The sequence below is a fragment of the Austrofundulus limnaeus genome, unplaced genomic scaffold (assembly GCF_001266775.1).
Source record: "Austrofundulus limnaeus strain Quisiro unplaced genomic scaffold, Austrofundulus_limnaeus-1.0 Scaffold0, whole genome shotgun sequence".
Classification (NCBI taxonomy): Eukaryota; Metazoa; Chordata; class Actinopteri; order Cyprinodontiformes; family Rivulidae; genus Austrofundulus; species Austrofundulus limnaeus.
Genome location: NW_013952402.1, coordinates 3,916,419 through 3,928,819, shown reverse-complemented (window position 1 = coordinate 3,928,819; position 12,401 = coordinate 3,916,419).

Genomic DNA, 12,401 nt, shown 5'->3' with positions numbered 1-12,401 from the left:
AAAAGTCTAAGTAGAATTTGTTATTTTGTAATTATGTTATTTATCTGTAATATCTTTCTTCATTTTATTCTTTAAAAACACCATTATCTGCACATAACTTTATATTTTTTGTCAACCTGATGATGGTAGTAACTAGTTACATTTACTCAATTTCATTTACTGTAAAATAGTAAATCAGATAGTTACTCAGTACTCAAGTAGCCTCTTTTTACAAATACTTTTTGAGTAATTTCTTGGATGGCATTTTTTTTTTCATTTCCACTTGAATAAACATATGTTGAAGTAGTGCTGCTCTTATCTGAGTCCTACTTTTGAGTATTCTACCCATTTCTGCATACTGTGGCTGAGCAATGTTTTTCTGCAAATAATAGGGGTGCAGCAATACATGTACCCGTATCGAACCGTACCGAACCGTATTGAACCGTATCAAACAGTGCTGTATCGAACAATACAGATTTTAAAAATTTACTTTTTCAGCTTGTCTTCTGAAGATGCTCTGTGATGAAGGATCAGTGGATCTGTGTTCGACTACTCCACCTAAGCTGCATTTTTGAACACAGGTCCACTGAGAAACTTGCTGTTTCAGCAACATTTAATTAAAAAACTGTACTTTTGAGGTTAAACAAATGTTCATAATTAATATAAATAAATTACAAGTTAAAAGGTGCCTTGAAATTTCTCTTTTTTTGTATCGAAAAAATATTGAACCGTGAGACTAAAGTATCGAACCGAACCAAACCATGAATTTCCTGTACCGTTGCCTCCCAGTAAATAACTTTAATATAAAGACCAATCTGTTGCTAATGAAAAAAGTAAAAAAGCAAACTTAAAGATTACTGTCCACTATAATAGGCTAAAGAACAATAAGAAATAACACTTATCAGTAAAAAAATATGGTGAATAAAAAAAACGAGTGTATCCATCTGTTCGTTTACCCAGTGGCAGGGGAACTACAGCTTATCGGGTCTAATTGCCCATCACCTCCTTGATTATTTGAAATGACCACATTTGGATAATAAGCAGCTCTCTCACCACTCAATTTCAGCTGCTGCCTGATGCGATACGTTCAGACACAGTCACTGATCAGTGTCAGGATAATTTACAGTAGATCTATAAACCTGTGCTTGAGGGGAATCTGTTCAAAATTCAAAAAGGGCACAATAAGTTTCATTTCAGATATGTTTTTTCCATCTATGTTTGTGTTCACCTCCGTTCTGCATCTGTAGCTAATTAAATGAAGCATAGGTGATTAACTGGGAATAAAACAACATGATCAAATTAAAGATAGTGCCAAAAAATGAGAAACAAATAAAAAGGCATTTTATGCTTGTGCTTTATTGCAGTTTTAGTCACTAACGTTTCCCCTTCTGACTATTTTGAGACTCATGATATTGTCCTTTGGCGAGTGCACGCAAACACAAACTCTGTAATGAGATTCAGACTTATTAGTCAAAGTAGCCATTAGCCAGAGATTTGTGCGAATCCTGTTGTGGCGAGAGGCAGTCATCGCAATCAATACACCAGCGCTCTGCTTTGCCTCCTATTAGCTGGAGATACAGTATTTATGTCTGATTCAAGAGGCAAAACTGAGGCAGTTTGTTCTTGTAACGCAGATGCAAAAGGACGCTTGGACAGAGCTGTCCGAGCCAAAGATGTAGCATGAGAGAAGTGCACAAGGGGCCAATTAAAAGTCCCAATTTCTGTAGAAACATACACTCCCTCAAATCAAATTCAGGGTGTTATGGTTTACAAAATTGTTCAACAGTCAGCRAAGCTAAGAATCAGACCAGCAGACAGAAATAAGGTARGTGCTTTTTATTTACAGGTGCAGGATAGCGGGTCATCAGAGGTCTTCTGGAGGCGAGCAGCACAGAACGGAGGAGGAATCCAAAACACAGGTAAGTACCTTTTTAGGTAGCGTGGCATAAACTTGAAGAGGTGTTCGAGGTGTTTGGCTTTGGCAGGAGGTAAAGATTGTCAAACCTGATTGGAATTCTCTTTCTTTACAGGCACAAGGAGAGGAACCGCCAGCGAGGTAAATCCACCTTAGAAAACAGRACATGAAGGTAAATACAATATCTAAAACTTAGAAACTGAGTGTGGCTTGAACACTACCAGAATGGTAAAATGYATCAGTRAAGATCTGACAGTCAGGATGCCTTATAAAGCCCCAGTGGCTCATTAGGAGAATCTTCCTCAGGTGTGCAGAGGTGCAGGAAACAATGAGGCAGCCAATCATCAAAGAAGAACACCAAAAAGCCAATCAAAACACAGGGCTGCACAGATTTATTCCACGGTACATCCTGTGCAAACTGCAAAGTAAACTAAGACATATAAGAAATCATTAAATGTAACATACATTGAAAATAAATTGAAAAATCTTTCTATTTTTCCCAAGAGATTGTTCATGAAGGCAGCATGCAAAGACAATGCCAGCGGACACCTTTGTAAGCTGCACTAGTTACATGTTTGACAAATGCAAGCTGCAGTCAGGCCTGGAAGGAGATTTCATGACAAAATGCATTACCTGTATTCAGGTTGACTGTCTTTAGGCGGGAGAAACTGAAAGAAAAAGTGAATAAAAGAAACCCACTAACCTCAAGGCCCTGATACTTTCTTTCTGGTAGGAAACACAGCACTAGCGAAATGGGGAAGTGGAACACGGGGAGAGGAAAAAGCAAAACAAAAGGAAAGTGAGAGACAGAATGAAAATATTAAATCAGTGGTGAGATCAGAGAGTAAGCAAAGCTCCAGGCTTGAGATGACAAGTCATCACTCACGTACAATATGCTTTGACAGCACAAAAACATGTCAGAAAACATCTCCCACATGTACTATCAACAGAACACAAACAGGCATTCCAACACACAACACAAGATAATTCACTGTAAATTAAAGGCATTGCTTTGATAGAAGGAAGAACTGTCACCAACTTTTATGCCAGTGTTTTAGATCAAGATCCTCTCATATTAAAAATGACAGAGTTATATGTTACAGAAGAGCATTGCATTCATAAAGGGAAAAAAGATTCATTTTCTTGCAATTACAAGATACAGATTTCATAATTATGAGAAAAGTTAAAGAGAGTCATCACTGGCTTACGCCACAGGAACAGGGTTTGATATGCTAGTGTTATGTATACAGTATAGGCATATTTGAGACACTGGGGAATATTGAGTTTACTTAATGTGGATGGAATTAACATTAGTATGTTGACATTGAGCTGGTGTCTTAAGTTCTTGGGGTTTGTTTGGGYGAAAAGCCCACTCTGACCTGCTGGACATCATCACTTCCTGCGAGAGTAATTAAACCAGTACAGGATGCATCAAAARCCTTTTCTCATAATTATGAGATCAAGATCAMATAATTATGATATCTTATCTTATCTCATATGACAATATTCTCTCTTACATCTTATCTTGTAATYATGACATCTTCTACCATGATTATAACATTTTATATCATAATAATGACATYTTATCTCGTAATTGTGACCTTTTATCTCATAGTTATGACATTTTATCTCGTAATTATGACATCTTATTTTCGTAATCATGACATCTTATTTCATAAATATAAGATCCAGATCTTGTAATTAGTTAGAAACATTAGCACAATCCCCTGCAGCATTACAGAAACTTGAATGATCTGTAGGAGCTTGTAYTATGTGTTGAGAAYGACTGTCAGYGATGAACCWGAACACATTTCAGCTCAAYATCTGTAGAAGTGACTAAGTTGTAGCCATTTTTCTGTAGGCAAAGTTGGTTTGCTTTAGCGGCCATGTTGAATCAGGTTAGTGTCAAAAGTCAATCCCTTTTATGGAGCCTATTGATTAGTTTCTGCAAGATTTGTCAAAATTCCTTCAGAGATGAATGACGTGTGTTGCTAATAAATAGACAGGGACAAAAACATTACTCCACCTTCACCTTTAGTGAGGAAAGAGGAATCTGTTTTTCCCCAGAGGCAAACTGTTAACACTCAGACAATCCTACAGGATATAAGTTGTGCAAAGAATTAGCAGGATATGGGTCTCTGGCTTTATATTATATCAGCAAATCTTGATGAATACTGTAAACTAACCCACACTGGACAGTTTGAGGGAAGACAGACCGAGCAGCATCAGTCGGTAGGGGTTTCATTTCGTGCAAATAGTCAGTGAACATGCAGAGTCATTGTGATCCCGCAGCACAGAGCCAACAGATCCAGAGTACACGGAGCCCCAGGCAGAGAGGCAGATGTTTCTTCCACAAGATGAATCTACTCCACAAATAAATCAGACCCTCGCTGGGTTCTCCCAGGAGGATTTCATTTGCTGGGGCACACCTGCGCACATATTTTACAGTACGCAGGCTACAGTATTTCACTAACACAAAACACTTAATGTCCAATCCGTGACAAACCGTGGAACATGTAAAGGAATGTTCACAAACATGCATTCATACYGGAAGGAGCAGACATTATGTAATCKTTTACCATCTTAATCCTGCGGYGGCTCCTCATCCTTCACCTCAGCAGAGAAACACTTAGATAAGAGGAAAGGATACATTCTGTAATCTAGCATGAAATCAGTTGTGATAGTGTGCAGATTAATCCTTCATCTGTGTCCAAGAGTGCAGCAAAGCCTCGCTGCTTGAAATGATACCTAAGGTCAAGCTCCAACGCTGTGTGTTGAAACAGAGCCACAAGCCAAGGAAAAAAGATAAACATCTTAGAATCTGGATGCAAAGATACAAGATTGAAGATGGGGYTTAATCTGGACGATATTAGGAATTTAAGAACAAGAACGTGATTTGTTTTTGTCTGAGTAAAACACAGCAAGATGCCTATAATTTCAAGCTGTTACCCAATAAATTCATTCCTAGAACAGCAAAAATCTCTAAGCTTGGCTGATAGATTAACGTTTACTGGATTTTAGCACAGCACTTGATGCATCTGAAACCATGAGTTAAAAAATCTATTTAAGATTATACTGTAATATGCAGGTTTCAGCTGGCAATCTATAATAAATATTTTATTCTYAATGGGTATTTTGCTTGTTTTTCCACAGGTTTGCATGAATCCATGGCAGCTTTGCAACCAAGCTTAACATACAAAAGACAGCTAATCAGGTTATTTTCATTCGTGGAAATAATGAAACCAATTTTCTTGTTTATTTTCTGTAATAACCATTTGTCCTAAAGGATTTGAGATTTATAAAGCATATTTATGCACTTTTGTTATCTGTGTTGCAAACAAATAAGCAGCTGTTACAGTAATTTTTTAACATCTCAAAGCAGGGAAAAACTACAGCCTATCTGATCATCAGGTTTTCATTTAATTTAATTCTTCATTTATTCCAGAAACTGTTGTTCTCTCTTTTTTTCTTACTTTCTTWTTTATTTTTTTATTTTTTGCACCTGTTGTGCGGCTTGCTGTGTCTTTATTTGGCGACACGTGCACCTAATTTGCTTGAGTTTTGGGTAATTGCTCATGTTTCCCTCAGCTGCAGCTCTCTTTGCCCCTGTAATTTTCAGTGTAAGAGTGTAAGAAAGTCCAAAAACAGGAGGARGTGATAAAATTATTGTAGAAAAATGAAACGGCGAAACAGGGTCCCCTGATTGAGTTAGTTTCATCTAMAGCTAGACAGCATTTCCTTCGGCACTGACCTTGGCTGTGATGCTGATGGACAGTAGAATAGACAGGGCAGACAGGAGAATAGTAGCAGGCTTATTAGAGAAAATGGGAATACAATATGAGGACTGGGAGAGGGGAAAAGAAATTGGAAAGAAAAAGCTAAAGAGAAAGGGTGCATCCGGAGCCAAAAGAAAGCAGAGCTCGAGGTTATGGAGGAATGACAAAAAGAAAAAAAAAGACAAAACAGACAGGACAAGAAGAGCTTGAATGGCAGTTTGAAGGAGTCTGACAAAGTCCTCAACAGTCCATGAAAAATGCAGGCACCTTGAAGAGGAACTCTACCATCCTTTTGCCATCTCCCTGTTTCTCTTCTTCCCCAGGGAACCCTGCAAAGTGAAGCTATCGCCCTCCTCATGATGAACRATTTGTAGGACTCAAACGCTACATGTTGTTCAGAGGAGAGAAAACTGTAATAGTGGAAAGAATGAAATCATAGACGAGAAGGAGAGGGATGAGAGAGCAGCAGCTGCTGACAGTGGCTGGTCAGTGGGCTGAGAAACACAGAGAGGACGGGCGAGGATTTGTTGAGGCTGAAGCACCGACTCAGATTTGTGGATAAACACAATCCTTGTGTTKTGGTCTGCTTTTGATTTAAAGGACCATCCAGTGCTATAAATTTCTTTATAATCGGTGCGCCTCGGGTGATTAAAAAAAAGGGCAGTCTTTGAGACAAATTGTTGATCAAAGGACAAAATGTGGCTAAAAATCAGGTTCTCTGTGCATCAATCCGGCAGCAAATGAATAAATGCGCAAAATAAAAACAAACCGTTATGACACATCGAGTGTCTTCACCAGAGTCCAAGAATAAAAAGTGGCATTTTGCATCTGCCATTTCTACAACAGATTAAAAGTAAAGTTAAAAGAAATCAAACTTCAGTTTGTGTGTTCCAAAAGAGCTTTTTAACAGATGGTGTGTTGGATTTCCAGACTCACTGTAATTTGTAAAAGTAAATAAATAAATAAAAGACATGCAATAAAAATAAGAAAACATAAACGAAAAGAAAAGAAAATCACTTTTCAAAAGATGTCATGCAATAAAAATAAGAAAACATAAAAGAAAAGAAAAGAAAATCACTTTTCAAAAGATGTCATTAATCTCTGTAACCTCGGCGTTTAAAGCAGTCTCTTCATTCGGCCCGAGGATAACGTCCTGCCTCTGCACATCACATTATAGATTTTACTGTAAGCCTGCACCAAATGCCATCTGGAAGATGCTGGAYGGAAATCTAAATTGGCTCTGGTAATATTCACACATATGTCTCCCCGAACAAATAAATGCCCACAGCAAATATTCTGCACCTCTAAATCCGCTCCACACACGGGGACCAGTGCCTCACTTTTCTCTGGGCTATTTAACAAACTTGGGRGCCTGCCCGGGAAGTTGTCAGTTAAACACAGACCTGACCAATCTAATTCTCAATGGCCTTAAGGGAAATAAGGCCTCATTTCCTTTTCCTCATTGTATAGGTAAAAAAAAGCAGAGCAGAGGGCCACGTGGTAAACCCATTTACACATGACATTTAACTGACTGAATGTGCTCACCTACCTTTGAATAATGCACATTCTCTATATCTGCCCTTTATTTCCTCACAAAGGGGAACAGATTTATCAGAAAACAACAGCAGTGGAATATTTTACAGTTTATCAGGAAATAGGTCACTCGAGAAATAAAACACCAAGATGATCACATTGCTGGAAGACTCTCGTTAACTCTGTTTTGCTCATTTTGTTGGATAATCAATATCAAAACTAGCAGATTCTCTAAAGAGAACTTATTTTTTAAAGTTTCATTTACTAAATAAATTATGTTATGTGTACTATTTTGTTTTATAACATACTTAAAATGATCAAATTAGTTGAGTTGGAAAAACTTTAAACTTATGCTTACTGAAGTTTTTCTATTTCAAATAAATAGATTATTTTGAGGCAACGAGATTGCATTTTTTTAAGTAAAGTCGACTTATTGCATTTTACAGTACAGTGCAGCATATTAGTGGGGGTAAAAAWTAAGGTTTTGGTGAAATCTGGGTTTAAAAGGCCTTTGTGTTGCAATAAAACTTTCTTTACATCTGCATTGACTGGATTTCCAGATGTCCATCACATATTTATTGCAGTGTTGACATCACATTTCACATGTGCAACAGTAAAATATCTTCAGACGTATTGGCAGCCTGGGTCCTTTACAAAAATCCATTTTTATTTGAGTCATTATTTATTTCTGTTTGTCCTCCGGAGCCTTGAGCAAGTCTTTGTATCCACACATACAGGTTAGTATTGATTACTCATAGAAAGGCCTCTTGGGTTTTCAGGGCTTTTTTTATTTTTTTATTCTTAAAATGAAGTATTTTTGTCCACTTATAACAACTACAGACAACAAACAATCATTTCTTCAGTCTACTCACTGTGTACCATGATATTCTGTAAATACCATCTAACAAAATGTTTTTAATAGTTGTCCTTAATTATTTTACAACCCTTATTATCGTTTACTTCTTTAATTACCATATAAAGAGAAAATCTTAGCAAATAGATTCTACTATTTCCTTAAAGAAAAAAGGAAGAGTTAAAGAAAAAACATTTAACTCAATGTAAACGACTGAAAAACATCTAATAGTTGTTGCTAAAACTGAAATCCCTGCAATCAAATGAAGGTTTTGCTGCACTGACAGCCTGGCCTGCCGGGGTCGGACAACAAATTACCTCATTAATAAAGTTCCTCATAAAATGAACATTTACAGTTTGGCTTGAAAATATCTTAATTTTTTATTGTTTACCAATTTATGTGTGGAGATGACTTAAAACTTGGGCTGTTTTTATTTTAAAGCTATTTTCAATCTTATTAGAGGGAAAATATGGACAGAAACATTTCAATGAGCTTTAATTTTAATTTAATTTTGATRAAGAGAGAGTTTTTTTCAGCATGTATTCGAGAACATGCTGAAATMGATAAATCGGGACTGGACAGATCAACGAAGGTGAATCAAAACTTTGATGAACTCCGAGCAACTTGGTTTGTATCGATTTCTTTAACAGAAATATCAATAAAAATGTTTTACAAATACAAAACGTGTTCATTTGATGTAAAATTGTGCAGCTGAGCACAAACTGCAGAAAGTAAAACTTTAGAAAAAGAATCTCAGACATATGATGAGCCATCATTGACCAGGCAGTTTCCAAGCCTTTACTGACTGAATGATGTTGAGATGGGAGGACACAAAATAGAAACCTTTTTCTAGTAAGTAATATTTAAAGGCTTAACATTTCTTTAGGACTGCAGAGAGTTTAAAGTGCCTGTGACATCAACTTTTTCTAATAAATACAAATGCATTTTTGAAGATAAGATTGATGATATATTGCAAAAAAATGACGTGGCTGAGATGAAAAGTTGTTGAGGTACTCACAAGTGAAGTAACAGGAAGTGACGTCAAAGGGGAACGTCTGCATGTGAACAGAACTAAAGAAGAACCTGATGTGGCTTTAGATTATTTTGAGTCATTCTCAAAGACATGAAGAAGAGTCCGAGTTCAAATAATTCTGTTTCAATAAACAAAAACCRGAGAGTTCCTTTCCTTAAAGAGTTCCCCTTTAATGTCACTTCCTGTTTCATTTTGGCTGAGCCAAGTTCAAAAGAAAATATGCCAGTTTTGTGACGGAATGGGTAAAATTGTATGTTGTGCCAAGTTTCTTAAACAAAAAAATGTTTTCTTTGATATTTTGTATTTGAAGGACATGCATGTCACAGGCACTTTAAAAATAATAATGTGTCATTGAAGTGATGGAGTTACAGACATTTTGGTCAAATCTTGAGCTGCCTGAAGTATATTTTGGGGACAACTCACAGCTACTACCACACCACACTGCAGCTCCATCTCTATAAAGTTGACAGAACCACTGTCATAAATCCTTGGGTTTTGATTATTGAGTTATTGTTAGATTCTGGTTTAGTCTCTATATTTGGTTTTCTCTATCTTATGATTCACATGTTTATRTTATCATTCCCTAGTTTAAATTTTATTAAATGAAACTAAAGGTTGAAGCAAAACACAAAACTTTTGTGTTTTGCTTCAGTCTTCTTGTAGTTTTCTGTGACTCCTGTGTTTAGTTACCTGCTTTCATTTCCCCCTGTAGGCCATCCATTCTCTACCCTCAGTTAGTTGTTCAGTTCTAACTTCTGCCCCGCCCACTCTCACCTGAGCCTCAGTCTTTCCCCCAGGTGTTTGTCATCTGTAGTCCATTAGTGTTTCTTTAAATACCTTGTCATTTATGCATTGTGCTTGTAAGATATTCATGTTTTTCTTTCCCTKGGTGTTCCTCCTAGGATAATTTCTAGCAAGTACTTTTGTTGCATTCTCTGCTTTTTGTTGTCCTTATAATACTTACAGCCTTTTTTGTGTTGACCATCTTGGATTAAGTTCCCCTCAAACTGATCGTTTGTAAATGTTCCTCCAATAATTACTTTTTTTGAGTTTCATCAAAACTGTTGTGTGGTTCTTGAGATATTTTTCTAACACAACAGACAAATAGGCAGACACAAGCAAAAACACAGTTGTGTGTGAAACAGGCTGTGGATGTTGCTTCTGTTAGTCTTAGATTTATTTTACTGTTTTATTTGATATATTCCTAAAAACTGCAGAACAAATCACCAACTCACAAAACAAATATCTGATTAATTTATGTGGTATCTGAATGAGAAGACAAGAATAAACTGAATGAAGATGAGGCTCTTCTTCCTATGGGCCTGTATATAGTTCACAGCTCATCCAWTTGTCAGCACTCAATCCCAGAACATGAATACACACACTCTGATATTTGCACCACAGGAGCAATCAGTAGATTACACAACTGGTAAAGTGACTCCACATGCTGTCTCACTKGGAAATCCTCTGCTGCTGAGCCAGTAAAGGTCTGAGTCAAGACGGGAGGTGGATTCTGTTGTTAACAACAAAGTCAGGGAACTGTAGTCATGCAGGTTTGAATTCTCGCACGTCAGAATGCTTTGGGCTGTCAGAACGTTGTCACATCAGTGTTTAGAACCTTTAAACTTTGGCAGAAACCTTGAAATAAAAACCATAAACATTAAAAAATATTGTTACGTGTTTAAGCTGATCGGCTTAAATAGAAGGCATGCTACTTGTTAAAGTAGACATATTGTGCTTTTAAATCCTTCCTTTTCACATTTAAATCCTTCAGTTTGGGTCTTTTTAAAGTGGAACCACAATGCTTTGGTCTGAATTCATTCTTATTCTAACTTTACCAGCCCCTCTTTCACTCCTTTTTTCTGAGGTGTGTCCAAAAGCAGCTGGATTTGTTACTGTTCCTTTATGGCACTTCAAGCTCCGCCCCCCTCCGGCTTCCAGACCGKTCCACTCCAGTTTGAGAGTGGGGGTTAGCATTTTCCAGCTTGTAGACACATTTTGTTTCAATGTAATTAAAAGATGTCAACAACAGAAGACTTGTCCACCCAGCTTAGCTGGAGTCAGAGTCTGAYTCAGAACCGCAAGAGAATTAAGACAAGGAAGTTGCAGTTAGTAAGTCCAGACCATATTTGGCAGTTCTGTCGCAGATAATTTGACGTAATAGCTCGGAAAACGTCATAGAAAATAGGGAAAACTGAACGGGCTAAAACATGAAAGTCCTAAACAGAATATGAAGATAATATTTGCAGCACCAGGAGTGAATAAATTCAACTCCTAAAGAGTACACAACAAATTATATTTAACAGCTAAAAAATGGGATTTTTGCATGTTATGCCCTCTTTAAATGAAATTGGTTTAAAAAGTTGCAGAGTAATTCATTCATTTTCATTTGTACACACTGTTCCTGCCTGTTTGGCTAAGTTTGTTGTTGAATTAATAATGCTGTACATCTAACATCACAKTTTATTATTTTGTCGTCCGTTTTAGATTGTTCTTACCAAAATTTGACCTAAAATAGAACTAGGCAATGTTTTTTCTTGTTCTGATATATAACATAAAGAGGTTGACTTATTTTTCTCTGTTTTTATAATATTGCCATAGCAACCTCTGCTGCAGCAAAGTATCCATGTTTTGTGGTTGCATATAAATACTGACATATGGTCAGAAATGATGTGTGGTTCTGTAATCCCACCCCCCTCCCCACAAATTTATTTTTTTATTAAATAAAACACATAAATCATGGACTGAGCAGACGAGCTGTGTTGGCTTCTCTCTAACCTCAGCTCTTATTTAAAGACCTCCTCCCACATTTAATCTGCTTTTGATCCACTCTGGAAACACATGAAACTTTAAGAGAGTGCTGTTATAAAGATAGAGAAAACCTTTTTTTTTAATAGCATAAAATAATAAAGAGGTGTTTTGGTGTTAAGAGCTTTCTGTCTTTCTGTGTTTGATCTCGTTTACAAAAAAAACCCTGTTTCTTAGCTTTTCTCATGTGGCATAAATGTGAGCTTAAACATTTTAATAATGCTGCCGACCTCTTTGATCCTTCTTGATCCTGTGCAGAGACTGATTGTTTTATCACCGAAGACGGAGCGTGTGTGACCTGCAAGTCGACGACCTGTCTGGTTTACATCCTCCGAACATACAGTTAGTCAGCCTCGGAGGCAGGCCTGTGGTCGGAATACAAATAAACTGCTCAATAACACAGCCCGCCTCGTGTGCACCAAGGACACATTTATCTATGTTAGTTTTTCCTCTTAGTGCAGACAGGAGGGATTTGATTCAGGTTTTGGGGTGTGTGTGTGTGGG